This window comes from Scyliorhinus torazame, chromosome 4 (genome assembly GCF_047496885.1).
Source record: "Scyliorhinus torazame isolate Kashiwa2021f chromosome 4, sScyTor2.1, whole genome shotgun sequence".
Lineage (NCBI taxonomy): Eukaryota > Metazoa > Chordata > Chondrichthyes > Carcharhiniformes > Scyliorhinidae > Scyliorhinus > Scyliorhinus torazame.
Genome location: NC_092710.1, coordinates 52,360,265 through 52,378,803, shown reverse-complemented (window position 1 = coordinate 52,378,803; position 18,539 = coordinate 52,360,265). Strand labels below are relative to the sequence as shown.

General features: G+C 45.7%; 9 non-coding genes across 9 annotated transcripts; 6 read left to right on the top strand and 3 right to left on the bottom strand.

The window, feature by feature from the left end:
* Positions 1-1,698: 1,698 nt before the first annotated feature.
* Positions 1,699-1,772, top strand: trnat-ugu (transfer RNA threonine (anticodon UGU)). The gene has a single exon. It is a non-coding gene; the product is annotated as a tRNA-Thr (tRNA).
* Positions 1,773-3,603: 1,831 nt separating this feature from the next.
* On the top strand, positions 3,604-3,676 carry trnak-uuu (transfer RNA lysine (anticodon UUU)). Its single transcript has one exon. It is a non-coding gene; the product is annotated as a tRNA-Lys (tRNA).
* Positions 3,677-4,129: 453 nt separating this feature from the next.
* trnat-ugu (transfer RNA threonine (anticodon UGU)) lies at positions 4,130-4,203 on the top strand. The gene has a single exon. It is a non-coding gene; the product is annotated as a tRNA-Thr (tRNA).
* A 1,599-nt stretch (positions 4,204-5,802) lies between these two features.
* Positions 5,803-5,876, top strand: trnat-ugu (transfer RNA threonine (anticodon UGU)). The gene has a single exon. It is a non-coding gene; the product is annotated as a tRNA-Thr (tRNA).
* A 1,060-nt stretch (positions 5,877-6,936) lies between these two features.
* trnat-ugu (transfer RNA threonine (anticodon UGU)) lies at positions 6,937-7,009 on the top strand. The gene has a single exon. It is a non-coding gene; the product is annotated as a tRNA-Thr (tRNA).
* Positions 7,010-8,485: 1,476 nt separating this feature from the next.
* trnak-uuu (transfer RNA lysine (anticodon UUU)) lies at positions 8,486-8,558 on the top strand. Its single transcript has one exon. It is a non-coding gene; the product is annotated as a tRNA-Lys (tRNA).
* Positions 8,559-16,022: 7,464 nt separating this feature from the next.
* Positions 16,023-16,095, bottom strand: trnak-uuu (transfer RNA lysine (anticodon UUU)). The gene has a single exon. It is a non-coding gene; the product is annotated as a tRNA-Lys (tRNA).
* Positions 16,096-17,167: 1,072 nt separating this feature from the next.
* On the bottom strand, positions 17,168-17,241 carry trnat-ugu (transfer RNA threonine (anticodon UGU)). The gene has a single exon. It is a non-coding gene; the product is annotated as a tRNA-Thr (tRNA).
* A 453-nt stretch (positions 17,242-17,694) lies between these two features.
* Positions 17,695-17,767, bottom strand: trnak-uuu (transfer RNA lysine (anticodon UUU)). Its single transcript has one exon. It is a non-coding gene; the product is annotated as a tRNA-Lys (tRNA).
* Between the last annotated feature and the right edge of the window lie 772 nt (positions 17,768-18,539).

Sequence of the window (18,539 nt, the reverse complement as noted above, 5' to 3'; positions counted from 1 at the left end):
GGAGGGAAATTGTCCCATTGGGCAGACGCAGCATGGGTTCACAAAAGGTAGGTCGTGTCTGACTAATTTGGTAGAAGTTTTTGAGAACGTTACCAGTGCAGTAGATAACGGGGAGCCAATGGATGTGGTATATCTGGATTTCCAGAAAGCTTTTGACAAGGTGCCACACAAAAGGTTGCTGCATAAACTAAAGATGCATGGCATTGAGGGTAAAGTGGTAGCATGGGTAGAGGATTGGTTAACTAACAGAAAGCAGAGAGTGGGGATAAATTGGTGTTTCTCTGGTTGGCAACCTGTAACTAGTGGGTTCCCTCAAGGATCAGTGTTGGGCCCGCAGTTGTTCACAATTTACATAGATAATTTAGAGTTGGGGACCAAGTGCAATGTGTCAAAGTTTGCAGACACTAAGATGAGTGGTAAAGCAAAAAGGGCAGAGGATACCGGAAGTGTGCAGAAGGATTTGGATAGGTTAGGTGAATGGGCTAGGTCTGGCAGATGGAATTCAATGTTGCCAAGTGTGAGGCAATCCATTTTGGGAGGAATAACAGCAGAATGGATTATTATTTAAACGGTAAGATGTTAAAACATGCTGCTGTGCAGAGGGACCTGGGTGTGCTGGTGCACGAGTCGCATAAAGTTGGTGTGCAGGTGCAACAGGTGATTAAGAAGGCTAATCGAGTTTTGTCTTTCATTGCTAGAGGGATGGAGTTCAAGACTAGTGAGGTTATGCTGCAATCGTATAGGGTGCTGGTGAGGCCGCATCTGGAGTATTGTGTTCAGTTTTGTGCTCCTTATCTGAGAAAGGACATATTGGCACTGGAGGGAGTGCAGAGGAGATTCACTAGGTTGATCCCAGAGTTGAGGGGATTGGATTATGAAGAGAGGTTGAGTAGACTGGGACTGTACTCATTGGAGTTTAGAAGGATGCGGGAGGAACTTATTGAGACATATAAAATTATGAAGGGAATAGAAAGGATAGATGCGGGCAGGTTGTTTCCACTGGTCGGGTAAAATGCGAGTCCAAGGTGTAGAATTTTAGAAAGGAAGCCAAAGGGAGGCTGCCGGTCTGCTTGCGAGGGAAATGAGCTGGAGAGGCTGAATGACCAGTGAAGGAAATTCAAAAGATACAATATGAGACTTTGAAGTGAGCTATGAGAACATTTTCATGATGGACCCTAATAGCTCAGTCGGTAGAGCATTAGAATTTTAATCTGAGGGTCCAGGGTTCAAGTTCCTGTCAGGGCTTTGATTTTGGCTCAAGGCGTTTGCTTCCCAATGAACGGTAGGAAATAAAAATAAAGAATGCAGGATGCTTGATGGAAAGTGGAAGAACCGTGACAACGTCGTGTTTGCCAAATTGCAACAGCCGTCCAGAATTTTCAAGAATTTTTGCTAGATTTTCAGTGAATGGAAAAACTCTCTCCTGGTCTTATCCAGCATTATAACACTGTAGTTTTCTGGCCATGTTTAATCACTTCCCAATTCGCAAAATATTTCCTGTTTGTATACTTCTTTCCTGCAGAACTGCTTTTAAATTAATAACTTTCAGAATAACTGCAATTTTTACAGTTTCAAAAGCCCAGTGCCGATGAATATTTTAATTTGCACTCTCAAAGTCAGCAGGAGAAATCAACAATACTGATGTTTAATCAAAACAATTGAAATCTGTTCTACACTTGCAAAGCTGTTTTGCAGATTGGTGTTGTGGCTTAGATGGTTAAAGCGCCTGTCTTGTAAACAGGAGATCCGGAGTTCAAATCTCAGCAGTACCTTTATACATTCAGGTCAAAGCATGTAGCCTGTGAAGAATGCTCCTCGTTTAATGATGAACACAGATAATGTTGACAACATTTCTGTGGTACTGACCTTCAAGCTTGTTTTATGTCAAACTTCCATATCTCCCATTTTTCACGCAACTTCCATTATCCTCATCTACTCCATTGCATGTAACCTCGCTTCAGCTCTGAATAAGGATCACACGGATTTGAAACATTAACTTTATGTCTGGCTCCACAGACATCCTCAAATTTTATGAGCTTTCATCCAAGCATTTTTAGTTTCTCATGCAGATTCACAATATGTGCAGTATTTTCCTTTGAATGCACGACAGGATTGACCTCAGGAAATCCAGTAGGAATATTTTGAATGTTTGTCAGCGATGTCTGTGAGCAAAGATTGAATGACTAAATGATTTACTCTGATGAAGAGTGACCCAACTTTGAAACGTTAGCTCGGTTCTCCCTTCACAGATGCTGCCAGACCCACTGAGATTTTCCATCATTTCCTGTTTTAATTCAGATTTCACATCCGCAGTAATTTGTTTTTTATTGGACGATATATGTTGCTGCATGTTAGCAAGAACGATTCGGGCGGGATAAATTGTTGGGCATTTTCCATGAAAATGTGGTGTTGACAGATCTATTGCCACCCTGAAATTTGCGAATTGCATAATTTGTTAGTTTTCTAGATGAGATTACTTGCGTTCACTCTCTGCCACAACAAACAACAGATGACACCCTTTATTCCCTCTCTCAAAATACAATCTGTATCTCTGCAGCTTCCCACTGATATCTCAGCGAACTAAACGTAATCTTCAATGACTTGAAGTCCCAGTGCATGTCCCTGGGTAACAACAGTTGTCACATCACAGGTCATTGGTAAAATGCGAGTCCAAGTTGAAGAATTTGAGAAAGAAAGCCGAAGGGAGGCTGCCGGTCTGCTTGCGAGGGAAATGAGCTGGAGAGGCTGAATGACCAGTGAAGGAAATTCAAAAGATACAATATGAGACTTTGATGTGAGCTATGAGAACATTTTGATGATGGGCCCTGGTAGCTCAGTTGGTATAGCATCAGACTTTTAAACTGAGGGTCCAGGATTCAAGTCAATGTCAGGACTTTGATTTGGTCTCAAGGCGTTTGCTTCCCAATGAACGGCCGGAAATAAAAATAAAGAATGCAGGATGCTTTATGGAAAGTGGAAGAGCCGTGACATCTGCCTTGCAGATTGGTGCTTAGATGGCGAAAGCCCTTGTCTTGTACACAGGAAACCCTGAGTTTAAATCTCAGCAGTATGGTTATATGTTCAGGTCAAAGCATGTAGCCTGTGAAGAATGCTCCTCATTTAATGGTGAACACAGAAAATGTTGACAACATTTCTGTGGTACTGACCTTCAAGATTGCTTTCCCCTGTTTTATGTCAAACTTGATTCAAACTTCCATATCTCCCATTTTTCACGCAACTTCCATTTTCCTCATCTACTCCATTGCATGTAACCTCGCTTCAGCTCTGAATAAGGATCACACGGATTTGAAACATTAACTTTGTGTTTGGCTCCACAGACATCCACAAATTTTATGAGCTTTAATCCAATCATTTTTAGTTTCTCATGCACATTCACAACATGTGCAGTATTTTCCTTTGAATGCACGACAGGATTGACCTCAGGAAATCCAGTAGGAACATTTTGAATGTCTGTCAGCGATGTCTGTGAGCAAAGATAGAATGCGATGGAAATGAGCTTGAGAGGCTGAATTACCAGTGAAGGAAATTCAAAAGATACAATATGAGACTTTGATGTGAGCTATGAGAGGATTGTTGAAATGGGCCCTGATAGCTCAGTCGGTAAAGCATCAGACTTTTAATCTGAGGGTCCAAGGTTCAAGTCCCTGTCAGGGCTTACATTTTGGTTCAAGGCGTTTGCTTTCCAATGAACGGGAGGAATTAAAAATAAAGAATGCAGGATGCTTCATGGAAAGTGGAAGAGCCGTGACAACGTCGTGTTTGCCAAATTGCAACAGCCGTCCAGAATTTTCAAGAATTTTTGCTAGATTTTCAGTTAACGTAAACAACTCTCTCCTGTTCTTATCCAGCATTATACCACTATAGTTTTCTGGACATGTTTAATAATTTCCCAATTCGCAAAATAGTTCCTGTTTGTATGCTCCTTTCGTGCAGAACTGCTTTTAAATGAATAACTTTCAGAAATAACTGCAATCTTTACAGTTTCAAAAGCCAATGCCGATTAATATTTTAATTTGCAATCTCAAAGTCAGCAGGAGAAATCAACAATACTGATGTTTAATCAAAACAATTGAAATCCGTTCTACACTTGCAAACCTCCGCACAGATTGGTGCTGTGGCTTAGATGGTTAAAGCGCCTGTCTTGTAAACAGGAGATCCGGAGTTCAAATCTCAGCAGTACCTTTATGCAATCAGGTCAAAGCATGTAGCCTGTGAAGAATGCTCCTCACTTAATGGTGAACATTGAAAATGTTGAAAACATTTCTGTGGTACTGACCTTCAAGATTGTTTTTGCTTATTTTATGTCAAACTTGATTCAAACTTCCATATCTCCCATTTTTCACGCAACTTCCATTTTCCTCATCTACTCCATTGCATGTAACCTCGCTTCAGCTCTGAATAAGGATCACACGGATTTGAAACATTAACTTTATGTCTGGCTCCACAGACATCCTCAAATTTTATGAGCTTTAATCCAAGCATTTTTAGTTTCTCATGCAGATTCACAATATGTGCAGTATTTTCCTTTGAATGCACGACAGGATTGACCTCAGGAAATCCAGTAGGAACATTTTGAATGTTTGTCAGCGATGTCTGTGAGCAAAGATTGAATGATTAAATGATTTACTCTGATGAAGAGTGACCCAACTTCGAAACGTTAGCTCGGTTCTCCCTTCACAGATGCTGCCTGACCCACTGAGATTTTTCATCATTTCCTGTTTTAATTCAGATTTCACATACTCAGTTATTTGCTTTTTTATTGGACGATATATGTTGCTGCATGTTAGCAAGAACGATTCGGGCGGGATAAATTGTTGGGCATTTTCCATGAAGTTGTGGTGTTGACAGATCTATATACACCCTGAAATTTGCGATTTGCATAATTTGTCAGTTTTCTAGATGAGCTTACTTGCGTTCACTCTCTGCCACAACAAACAACAGATGACACCCTTTATTCCCTCTCTTAAAATACAATCTGTATCTCTGGAGCTTCCCACTAGTATCTCAGCGAACGAACAGTAATCTTCAATGTCTTGAAGTCCCAGTGCATGTCCCTGGGTAACAACAGTTGTCACATCACAGGTCATTGGTAAAATGCGAGTCCAAGTTGAAGAATTTGAGAAAGAAAGCCGAAGGGAGGCTGCCGGTCTGCTTGCGAGGGAAATGAGCTGGAGAGGCTGAATTACCAGTGAAGGAAATGCAAAAGATACAATATGAGACTTTGAAGTGAGCTATGAGAACATTTTTAAATTTGGCCCTGGTAGCTCAGTCGGTAGCGCATCAGACTTTTAATCTGATGGTCCAGGGTTCAAGGCCCTGTTGGGGGTTTGATTTTGGCTCAAGGCGTTTGCTTCCCAATGAACGGTCGGAAATAAAAATAAAGAATGCAGGATGCTTTATGGAAAGTGGAAGAACCGTGACAACGTCGTGTTTGCCAAATTGCAACAGCCGTCCAGAATTTTCAAGAATTTTTGCTAGATTTTCAGTTGATGTTTAAACTCTCTCCTGGACTTGTCCTGCATTATACCACTGTAGTTTTCTGGCCATGTTTAATCACTTACCAATTCGCAAAATATTTCCTGTTTGTATACTTCTTTCCTGCAGAACTGCTTTTAAATTAATAACTTTCAGAAATAACTGCAATCTTTACAGTTTCAAAAGGCCAGTGCTGATGAATATTTTAGTTTGCACTCTCAAAGTCAGCAGGAGAAATCAACAATACTGATGTTTAATCAAAACAATTGAAATCTGTTCTACACTTGCAAAACTGTCTTGCAGATTGGTGCTGTGGCTTAGATGGTTAAAGTGCCTGTCTTGTAAACAGGAGATCCTGAGTTCAAATCTCAGCAGTACCTTTGCACATTCAGGTCAAAGCATGTAGCCTGTGAAGAATGCCCCTCATTTAATGGTGAACACAGAAAATGCTGGCAGCATTTCTGTGGTACTGACCTTCAAGATTGCTTACCTCTGTTTTATGTCAAACTTACATATCGCCCATTTTTCACGCAATTTCCATTTTCCTCATCTACTCCATTGCATGTAACCTCGCTTCAGCTCTGAAGGATCACACGGATTTGAAACATTAACTTTGTGTTTGGCTCCACACACATCCTCAAATTTTATGAGCTTTTATCCAATCATTTTTAGTTTCTCATGCAGATTCACAACATGAGCAGTATTTTCCTTTGAATGCACGACAGGATTGACCTCAGGAAATCGAGTAGGAACATTTTGAATGTCTGTCAGCGATGTCTGTGAGCAAAGATTGAACGATTTAATGATTTAAATCTCTGATGAAGGGTGACCAAGCCTCGAAACGTTAGCTCGGTTCTCTCTTCACAGATGCTGCCAGACCCACTGAGATTTTCCATCATTTCCTGTTTTTTTTCAGATTTCACATCTGCAGTAATTTGCTTTTTTATTGGACGATATATGTTGCTGCATGTCAGCAAGAGCGATTTGGGCTAGATAAAGGATGGGGCGTTTTCCATGAAGATGTGGCGTTGACAGATCTATTTACACCCTGAAACTTTGCGATTTCCATAATTTGCTACTTTTCGATGAGCTTAATTGCGTTCACACTCTGCCACAACAAACAACAGATGACATGCTTTATTCTCTCTCTCAAAATACAATCTGTATCTCTGCAGCTTCCCACTGATATCTCAGCGAACTAAATGTAATCTTCAATGACTTGAGGTCCCAGTGCATGTCCCTGCGTAACAACAGTTGTCACATCACAGGTCACTGGTAAAATGCGAGTCCAAGTTGAAGAATTTGAGAAAGGAAGCCGAAGGGAGGCTGCCGGTCTGCTTGCGAGGGAAATGAGCTGGAGAGGCTGAATTACCAGTGAAGGAAATTCAAAAGATACAATATGAGACTTTGAAGTGAGCTGTGAGAACTTTTTTGATATGGGTCTTGGTAGCTCAGTCGGTAGAGCATCAGACTTGTAATCTGAGGGTCCAGGGTTCAAGTCCCTGTCAGGGTTTTAATTTTGGCTCAAGGCGTTTGCTTCCCAATGAACGGTAGGAAATGAAAAATAAAGAATGCAGGATGCTTTATGGAAAGTGGAAGAACCGTGACAACGTCGTGTTTGCCAAATTGCAACAGCCGTCCAGAATTTTGAAGAATTTTTGCTAGATTTTCAGTGAATGTAAAAACTCTCTCCTGGTCTTATCCAGCATTATACCACTGTAGTTTTCTGGCCATGTTTAATCACTTCCCAATTCGCAAAATATTTCCTGTTTGTATACTTCTTTCCTGCAGAACTGCTTTTAACTTAATAACTTTCAGAAATAACTGCAATTTTTACAGTTTCAAAAGGCCAGTGCTGATGAATATTTTAGTTTGCACTCTCAAAGTCAGCAGGAGAAATCAACAATACTGATGTTTAATCAAAACAATTGAAATCTGTTCTACACTTGCAAAGCTGTTATGCAGGTTGGTGCTGTAGCTTAGATGGTCAAAGTGCTTGTTTTGTAAACAGGAGATCCTGAGTTCAAATCTCAGTAATACCATTATATATTCAGGTCGAAGCATGTAGCCTGTGAAGAATGTTCCTCATTTAATAGTGAACACAGAAAATGTTGACAAAATTTCTGTGGTACTGACCTTCAAGATTGCTTTCCCTTGATTTATGTCAAACTTGATTCAAACTTCCATATCTCACATTTTTCACTCAACTTCCATTTTCCTCATCTACTCCATTGTATGTACTACTCGCTTCAGCTCTGAATAAGGATCACACGGATTTGAAACTTTAATTCTGTGTCTGGCTCCACAGACATCCTGTAATTTTCTGAGCTTTAATCCAATCATTTTTAGTTTCTCATGCAGATTCACAACATGTGCAGTATTTTCCTTTGAATGCATGACAGGACTGACCTCAGGAAATCCAGAAGGAACATTTTGAATGTTTGTCAGCGATGTCTGTGAGCCAAGATTGAATGATTAAATGATTTACTCTGATGAAGAGTGACCCAGCCTCGAAACGTTAGCTCGGTTCTCTCTTCACAGATGCTGCCAGACCCACTGAGATTTTCCATCATTTCCTGTTTTTTTTCAGATTTCACATCCGAAATAATTTGCCTTTTATTGGACGATATATGTTGCTGCATGTCAGCAAGAACTATTTGGGCGGGATAAAGGATGAGGTGTTTTCCATGAAGATGTGGCGTTGACAGATCTATTTACACCCTGAAACTTTGCGATTTGCATAATTTGCTACTTTACTCGATGAGCTTACTTGCGTTCACACTCTGCCACAACAAACAACAGATGACACGCTTTATTCCCTCTCTCAAAATACAATCTGTATCTCTGCAGCTACCCACTGATATCTCAGTGAACTAAACGTAATCTTCAATATCTTGAAGTCCCAGTGCATGTCCCTGGGTAACAACAGTTGTCACATCACAGGTCATTGGTTAAAATGAAGTGAGCTATGAGAACATTTTTGAAATGGGCCCTGTTAGCTCAGTCGGTAGAGCATCAGACTTTTAATCTGAGGGTCCAGGGTTCAAGTCCCTGTTAGGGCTTTGATTTTGCCTCAAGGCGTTTGCTTCCCAATGAACGGTAGGAAATAAAAATAAAGAATGCAGGATGCTTCATGGAAAGTGGAAGAACCGTGACAACGTCGTGTTTGCCAAATTGCAACAGCCGTCCAGAATTTTCAAGAATTTTTGCTAGATTTTCAGTTGATGTAAAAACTCTCTCCTGGTCTTATACTTCTTTCCTGCAGAACTGGTTTTAAATTCATAACTTTCAGAAATAACTGCAATTTTTACAGTTTCAAAAGCCCAGTGCCGATGAATATTTTAATTTGCACTCTCAAAGTCCGCAGGAGAAATCAACAATACTGATGTTTAGACTTCCGGGTGCAGCGATGACCAGCTAAGTCGCACGTTTCGTCAGCTCCCGTTGGAACGTACTATTGGGCTCTTTATTGGAGCCCCAATGGCAATTTAAACGGCCAAAAACACTGTGCGGTAAACCAGAAAGGAATCCCCCCGGACACGCATGGAGAAGGGAGAGGATAGCGTCCGGATTGCGGAGGATCCTCTGGAGCAGCGGCAAGGAAGGCAAGCTCAAAGCAAGATGGCGTCGGAATGTGGCCGTTTTTTATGGGGCCCGGAGCAACAAGAGTTCCTGCGGCGCTGTGTGGAAGAGCTGAAGAAGGAGTTGAAGAAGGAGCTATTGGCCCCGATATTACAGGCGATTGAAGGGCTAAAGGAGGAGCAGAGGACCCAGGAGCTGGAGCTTCGGGTCGTGAAGGCAAAGACTGCTGAAAACGAAGATGAAATACAGGGCCTGGTGGTGAAGACAGAGACGTACGAGGCACAAAAGGTGTGTGGAGAGGTTGGAAGCACTGGAGAATAATTCGAGGAGGAAGAATTTAAGAATCCTGTGTCTTCCCGAAGGTGCAGAAGGGGCGGACGTCGGGACATATGTGAGCACGATGCTTCACTCGCTAATAGGATCGGAGGCCCCGACGGGCCCTTTGTAGGTGGAGGGAGCTTATCGAGTTCTGGCGCGAAGACCAAAGGCTGGAGAAATACCCCGAGCTATAGTGGTGAGGTTTCTCCGCTACAATGACAGAGAGACGGTCCTCAGATGGGCGAAGAAAACTCGGAGCTGTAGGTGGGAGAATGCGGTGATCCGCGTATACCAGGATTGGAGTGCGGAGGTGGCGAGAAGGAGGGCAAGTTTCAATCAGGCTAAGGTGGTGCTTCACAAAAAGAAGGTCCAGTTTGGAATGTTGCAACTGGCGAGATTGTGGGTCACACACCAAGGGAAGCACCACTACTTTGAGACGGCAGAAGAGGCGTGAACATTCATTGTGGACGAGAAGCTGGAATAGTCTGGCGAGAGAAAGAGCTTTTGGGACAAAGTGGTGGGGTGATTATGTGGGGCGAGGAAGGGGAAGGGGGGAGGGGGGGGATGATTTTTCAATTTGTTAATTTGTGATCCTGTAACTTTTCTCTCTTCCCCATGTTGGGGGGGGGAGGAGTATGATGAACTGTGGGCGCTGGCCATTAGGGGCGGGGCCAAATGGGAAATGCGGGCTTTGTTCCCGCGCTATGGTAATTATGGCGGGAACAGGGACGCAGGAAGGAGGGGGCCTCGCACAGTGGGGGCCGAGGACAAGCGGGGAAGCCGAGGTCAGCCAGAGTTCGCTGACTTCTGGGAGCAACATGGGGGGTGCAACTACGCTAGAGGGGGATCTAGCGGAGGGGGGGGTTAACTGGGTTGCTGCTGCTAAGGCGAAGGGGGAGCTGTTATGGGATGGGGTGGTCGAGGCGGGAGGGCACCGTCGGGGGGATATATGGGTACGTGGGAACCGGGTGAGGAGCTGGGTTAAAAAAGGGGATGGCTAGTCGACAAGGGGGGGGGGGGTAAAGAGCCCCCCAACCCGGCTGATCACGTGCAACGTGAGAGGGCTGAACGGGCCGATTAAAAGGGCACGGGTACTCGCACACCTAAAGAAATTAAAGGCAGATGTGGTTATGTTGCAGGAGATGCATTTGAAACTGATAGACCAGGTCAGACTACGTAAAGGATGGGTGGGGCAGGTGTTTCATTCGGGTTTAGATGCGAAGAATAGGGGGGTGGCTATCTTAGTGGGGAAACGGGTACTGTTTGAGGCAAAGACCATAGTGGCGGATAGTGGGGGTAGATATGTGATGGTGAGTGGCAGATTGCAAGGGGAGGCGGTGGTGCTGGTGAACGTTTTCGCCCCGAAGTGGGATGATGCAAATTTTATGAGGCGTATGTTGGGACGTATCCCGGACCTGGAGGCGGGAAAGTTGGTAATGGGGGGAGACTTCAATACGGTGCTTGATTCAAAGCTGGACCGGTCGAGGTCCAGGACCGGGAGGAGGCCGGCAGCGGCCAGGATGCTCAAGGACTTCATGGAGCAGATGGAAGGGGTAGACCCCTGGAGATTTAGTAGGCTTAGGAGTAAGGAGTTCTCATTTTTCTCCCATGTTCACAAAGTATACTCACGGATAGACTTTTTTATCTTGGGAAGGGCACTGATTCCGAAGGTGACAGGGACGGAATATACGGCCATAGCCATTTCGGACCACGCTCCACATTGGGTAGACCTGGAGGTAGGAGAGGAAAAAGAACAGCACCCACTCTGGAGAATGGATATGGGCTTATTGGCGGATGAGGGGGTATGTTTAAGGGTAAGGGAGTGCATTGAAAGGTACTTGGAGCTTAATGACAATGGAGAGGTTCAGGTGGGAGTGGTCCGGGAGGCGTTGAAGGCGGTGGTCAGAGGGGAACTGATATCCATAAGGGCACATAAAGGGAAGCAAGAGGGTAAAGAAAGGGAGCGATTGTTGAAAGAACTTTTGAGGGTGGACAGGCAATATGCAGAGGCACCGGAGGAGGGACTGTACAGGGAAAGACAAAGGTTACATGTGGAATTTGACCTGCTGACCACGGGTAAGGCAGAGGCACAGTGGAGGAGGGCACAGGGTGTACAGTATGAGTATGGAGAGAAGGCGAGTCGGCTACTGGCCCACCAATTAAGGAAGAGGGGAGCAGCGAGGGAGATAGGTGGGGTGAGAGATGAGGAGGGAGAGATGGAACGGGGAGCGGAGAGAGTGAACGGGGTGTTCAAGGCCTTCTATGAGAGGTTATATAAGGCTCAGCCCCCGGAAGGGAAGGAGGGAATGATGTGTTTCCTGGATCAGCTGGAATTCCCGAAGGTGGAGGAGCAGGAGAGGGTGGGACTGGGAGCACAGATTGAGATGGAGGAGGTGGTAAAAGGGATTGGGAGCATGCAGGCGGGGAAGGCCCCGGGACCGGACGGATTCCCGGTGGAATTTTATAGGAAATATATGGACCTACTGGCCCCGCTTTTGACGAGAACCTTTAATGAGGCCAGCGAAAGGGGGCAGTTGCCCCCGACTATGTCGGAGGCGACGATATCGCTCCTTTTGAAGAAGGAAAAAGACCCGCTGCAGTGTGGGTCGTACAGGCCCATTTCCCTTTTAAATGTAGATGCTCAGCTCCTGGCCAAGGTGATGGCGACGAGGATAGAGGACTGTGTCCCGGGGGTGGTCCACGAGGATCAAACTGGGTTTGTTAAGGGGAGACAGCTGAACACGAACATACGGAGGCTGCTAGGGGTGATGATGATGCCCCCACCAGAGGGGGAGGCGGAGATAGTGGTGGCTATGGACGCCGAGAAAGAATTCGACAGAGTGGAGTGGGACTATCTGTGGGAAGTGCTGAGGAGATTTAGTTTTGGAGAAGGGTTTATTGGATGGGTACAGCTGCTATATAGGGCCCCGGTGGCGAGTGTGGTCACGAACAGGCAGAGGTCTGACTACTTCCGTCTTCATAGAGGGACGAGGCAGGGGTGTCCCCTGTCTCCGTTACTGTTTGCATTGGCGATTGAGCCCCTGGCCATAGCACTGAGGGGCTCCAGGAAGTGGAGGGGAGTACTCAGGGGAGGAGAAGAACACCGGGTATCTCTGTATGCGGATGATTTATTGCTGTATGTTGCGGACCCAGTGGAGGGGATGCCTGAGATAATGCAGACACTCAGGGAGTTTGGGGAATTTTCGGGGTACAAATTGAATATGGGGAAAAGTGAGTTGTTTGTGGTGCATCCGGGGGAGCAGAGCAGGGGAATAGATGATTTACCGCTGAGGAAGGTAACAAGAGATTTCCGGTACTTAGGGATTCAGATAGCCAGGAGTTGGGGAACCTTACATTGGCTTAATTTAACAAGATTGGTGGAACAGATGGAGGTGGATTTTAAGAGATGGGATATGGTGCCCCTGTCACTGGTGGGTAGGGTGCAGGCGGTCAAAATGGTAGTCCTCCCGAGATTCCTTTTTGTGTTTCAGTGCCTTCCGGTGATAGTCATAAAGGCTTTTTTCAAGAAAATTGAGAAAAGTGTTATGAGTTTTGTGTGGGCCGGGAAGACCCCGAGAGTGAGGAGGGGGTTCTTGCAGCGTAGCAGGGATAGCGGGGGGCTGGCACTACCGAGCCTAAGTGAATACTACTGGGCCGCCAATATCTCAATGGTGTGTAAGTGGATGGGAGAAGGGGAGGGAGCGGCGTGGAAAAGATTGGAGTAGGCGTCCTGCAAAGGAACCAGCCTAAAAGCACTGGTGACGGCGCCGTTGCCGTTCTCCCTGAAGAAATACACCACAAGTCCAGTGGTGGTGGCAACGCTAAAAATTTGGGGGCAGTGGAGACGACATAGGGGAAGGACGGGAGCCTCGGTGCGGTCCCCGATAAGAAATAATCATAGGTTTGTCCCGGGGAGAATAGATAGGGGATTTGGAGCATGGCAGAGAGCTGGGGTTGTGCAACTGAGAGATCTGTTCGTAGACGGGACTTTGCGAGTCTGGGAGCGCTGACGGAAAAATATGGGTTGCCCCAAGGGAATGCATTTCGGTACATGCAACTGAGGGCTTTTGCGAGGCAACAGGTGAGGGAATTCCCGCAGCTCCTGACGCAGGAGATTCAAGATAGAGTGATCTCAGGGACATGGGTAGGGGATGGTAGGGTGTCGGATATATACAGGGAAATGAGGGACGAGGGGGAGATCATGGTGGATGAGCTGAAGGGGAAATGGGAAGAAGAGCTGGGGGAAGAGATTGAGGAGGGGCTGTGGGCTGATGCCCTACGTAGGGCAAACTCGTCGTCCTCGTGCGCCAGGCTAAGCCTGATACAATTCAAGGTTTTGCACAGGGCGCATATGACCGGAGCAAGGCTCAGTACATTTTGCGGGGTAGAGGATAGGTGTGGGAGATGCCCGAGAAGCCCAGCAAACCACATGTTTTGGTCATGCCCGGCACTGCAGGGGTTCTGGGTGGGGGTGACAAAGGTGCTTTCGAAGGTGGTGGGGGTCCGGGTCGAGCCAGGCTGGGGGTTGGCTATATTCGGGGTTGCAGAAGAGCCGGGAGTGCAGGAGGCGAAAGAGGCTGATGTTTTGGCCTTTGCGTCCTTAGTAGCCCAGCGAAGGATATTGCTTATGTGGAAGGAAGCCAAGCCCCCGGGCGTGGAGACCTGGATAAATGACATGGCAGGGTTTATAAAACTAGAACGGATAAAGTTCGCACTAAGGGGTTCGGCTCAAGGGTTCACCAGGCGGTGGCAACCGTTCGTTGACTACCTCGCAGAACGATAAAGGAAATGGGAAGGCAACAGCAGCAACCCAGGGGGGAGGGGGGGAGGGCTCGGGTGGGTCCTCAGGGGTGTTTTTGTATAGATATTTGTACTTGGTTATGTATATTGGATTGTTTGATTTTATTTCTGGAGAGTTATTATTTTTGTTATGGCAGTTGCCATTTAGTTTATATATTATTTATTTATTTGTTAAAACGGTCACTGTTATTTATATTGTTTTATTGTTGTAAAAATGAAAACCTTTGTATTGTTTTGTTTGGCCGAAAAATTTGAATAAAATATATATATTTTTTTTAAATGAGGCCTGTAACGATAAAACAGTGACATGTTATAAAACAGTGGTTGCAAAAGTTTGACGTGTGAACAGTCTCATAAGTCCAGTCTAGTAGGTAGGCGACGAATTCGGGTGGACCGCCTCAAGGGTGGGTCGAGAACAACCGGCTGAGGTGCGAGCCTGGCCACGGGTGGCGACAGAAGGGGCATGGTGTATGGCAGCTCCACGAAGTCGCTATCAGGAACCAGTGGAGGACACGGCATCTGTGTAGGGTCCCGTTGCGAGCGTGGAAGTAGGCGAAGGGCTCGGCGATTGCGCCTACGCACAGATCCATCCGGCATGCGTACCAGGAACGAGCGGGGAGCCACGCATCGGAGAACTTCGGCAGGTGCTGACCAGCCACCGTCTGGTAGGTGGATGCGGACGTTGTCTCCAGGGGCCAGGGAGGGAAGATCAGTTGCCCGTATGTCGTACGACCTCTTCTGGCGACCACGCTGAAGTTGCATCCTATGCAGTACCGGAGCATGGTCTATTGTTGGTGCCAGGATGGAAGGCACAGTGGTTCTGAGGGCGCGACCCATCAGCAGCTGTGCTGGTGAGAGACCAGTGGCTAGTGGGGCCAAGCGATAGGCCAGCAGGGCGAGGTAGAAGTCCGACCCGGCAGCAGCAGCCTTGCAGAGGAGCCGCTTGGCAATGTGAACGCCCTTCTCCGCCTTTCCATTGGACTGGGGATGCAGAGGGCTGGATGTCATGTGTGTGAAGCCATACGAAGCAGCAAAGGACAACCATTCATGGCTGGCAAAACAGGGCCCATTGTCCGACATGACAGTTATCGGAATGCCGTGGCGAGCAACGGTGTCTTTGCAAGCCCTGATGACAGCAGACAACGTCAAATCGTGCAGGCGTATGGCTTCTGGGTAGTTTGAGAAGTAGTCAACTATGATGACATAGTCCCTGCCGAGCGCGTGAAATAGGTCGACACCCACCTTGGCCCAGGGGGACGTCACCAGCTCATGGGGCAGAAGCTTCTCAGGAGGTTGCGCCGGCTGAAACCTTTGGCAGGTTGTACAGTTGAGAACCATGTTGGCAATATCGTCACTGATGCCCGGCCAGTATACCGCCTCTCGGGCCCCCTCCGTCTGCACTTCTCGACCCCAAGTGGCCTTCGTGTAGTTGGTCGAGAACCAGCTGGCGCATGCTGTGCGGAATCACAATCCGGTCCAGCTTCAGGAGGACACCATCAATGATGGCTAGGTCGTCTCGTACATTGTAGAACTGCGGGCACTGCCCTTTGAGTCATCCTCCCATCATGTGGCGCATCACTCGCTGCAGAAGGGGGTTGGCCGCAGTCTCTCAGCGGATACAGCCCACACTGGAGTCGTCAGCCGGCACATTTGCCGCTGTAAAAGCCACCTGTGCCTCGACCTGACATACGAAAATTCTGGACGGCTGTTGCAATTTGGCAAACACGACGTTGTCACGGTTCTTCCACTTTCCATAAAGCATCCTGCATTCTTTATTTTTATTTCCAACCGTTCATTGGGAAGCAAACGCCTTGAGCCAAAATCAAAACCCTGACAGGGACTTGAACCCTGGACCCTCAGATTAAAAGTCTGACGCTCTACCGACTGAGCTACCAGGGCCCATTTCAACAATGCTCTCATAGTTCAGTTCAAAGTCTCATATTGTATCTTTTGAATTTCCTTCACTGGTCATTCAGCCTATCCAGCTCATTTCCCTCACAAGCAGACCGGCAGCCTCCCTTCGGCTTTCTTTCTCAAATTCTTCAACTTGGACTCGCATTTTACCAATGACCTGTGATGTGACAACTGTTGTTACCCAGGGACATGCACTGGGACTTCAAGACATTGAAGATTACGGTTCGGTCGCTGAGATATCAGTGGGAAGCTGCAGAGGTACAGATTGTATTTTGAGAGAGGGAATAAAGCGTGTCATCTGTTGTCTGTTGTGGCAGAGTGTGAACGAAAGTAAGTTCATCTAGTAAAGTAACAAATTATGCAAATCGCAAAGTTTCAGGGTGTAAATAGATCTGTCAACGCCACATCTTCATGGAAAACGCCCCATCCTTTATCCCGCCCAAATCGTTCTTGCTGACATGCAGCAACATATATCGTCCAATAAAAAGGCAAATTACTGCAGATGTGAAATCTGAAAAAAAACAGGAAATGATGGAAAATCTCAGTGGGTCTGGCAGCATCTGTGAAGAGAGAACCGAGCTAACGTTTCGAGGCTGGGTCACTCTTCATCAGAGTAAATCATTCAATCATTCAATCTTTGCTCACAGACATCGCTGACAGACATTCAAAATGTTCCTATGGATTTCCTGAGGTCAATCCTGTCGTGCATTCAAAGGAAAATACTGCACATGTTGTGAATGTGCATGAGTAGCTAAAAATGATTGGATTAAAGATCATAAAATTTGAGAATGTCTGTGGAGCCAGACACAAAGTTAATGTTTCAAATCCGTGTGATCCTTATTCAGAGCTGAAGCGAGGTTACATGCAATGGAGTAGATGAGGAAAATGGCAGTTGAGTGAAAAATGGGAGATATGAAGGTTTGAATCAAGTTTGGCATAAAGCAAGGGAAAGCAATCTTGAAGGTCAGTACCACAGAAATGTTGTCAACATTTTCTGTGTTCACAATTGAATGAGGAGCATTCTTCACAGGCTCCGTGCTTAAACCTGAATGTATAAAGGTATTGCTGAGATTTGAACTCAGGATCTCCTGATTACAAGACAGGCACTTTAACCATCTAAGCCACAGCACCAACCTGCAATACTACTTTGCAAGTGTAGAACAGATTTCAATTGGTTTGATGAAACATCAGTATTGTTGATTTCTCCTGCTGACTTTGAGAGTGCAAATTAAAATATGCTTCGGCACTGGGCTTTTGAAACTGAAAAATTGCAGTAATTTCTGAAAGTTATTAATTTAAAAGCAGTTCTGCAGGAAAGAAGTATACAAACAGGAAATATTTTGCGAATTGGCAAATTATTAAACATGGCCAGAAAACTACAGTGGTATAATGCAGGACAAGACCAGGAGAAAGTTTTTACACTCACTGAAAATCTCGCAAAAATTCTATAGAATTCTGGACGGCTGTTGCAATTTGGCAAACACGACGTTGTCACGGTTCTTCCACTTTCCATAAAGCATCCTGCATTCTTTATTTTTATTTCCTACCGTTCATTGGGAAGCAAACGCCTTGAGCCAAAATCAAAACCCTGACAGGGACTTAAACCCTGGACCCTCAGATTAAAAGTCTGACGCTCTACCGACTGAGCTACCAGGGCCCATTTCAGGAAAATTCTCATAGCTCACATCAAAGTCTCATATTGTATCTTTTGAATTTCCTTCACTGCTAATTCAGCCTCTCCAGCTCATTTCCCTCGCAAGCAGACCGGCAGCCTCCCTTCGGCTTTCTTTCTCAAATTCTTCAACGTGGACTCGCATTTTACCAATGACCTGTGATGTGACAACTGTTGTTACCCAGGGACATGCACTGGGACTTCAAGACATTGAAGATTACGTTTAGTAGCTGAGATATTAGTGGGAAGCTGCAGAGATACAGATTGTATTTTGAGAGAGGTAATAAAGCGTGTCATCTGTTGTCTGTTGTGGCAGAGTGTGAACGCAAGTAAGCTCATCTAGTAAAGTAGCAAATTATGCAAATCGCAAAGATTCTGGGTGTAAATAGATCTGTCAACGCCACATCTTCATGGAAAATGCCTCATCCATTATCCCGCCCAAATCGTTCTTGCTGACATGCAGCAACATATATCGTCCAATAAAAAGGCAAATTACTGCAGATGGGAAATCTGAAAAAAAACAGGAAATGATGGAAAATCTCAGTGGGTCTGGCAGCATCTGTGAAGAGAGAACCGAGCTAACATTTCGAGGCTGGGTCACTCCTCATCAGAGTAAATCATTTATCATTCAATCTTTGCTCACAGACATCGCTGACAAACATTCAAAATGTTCCTTCTGAATTTCCTGAGGGCAATCCTGTCATGCATTCAAAGGAAAATACTGCACATGTTGTGAATCTGCATGAGAAACTAAATA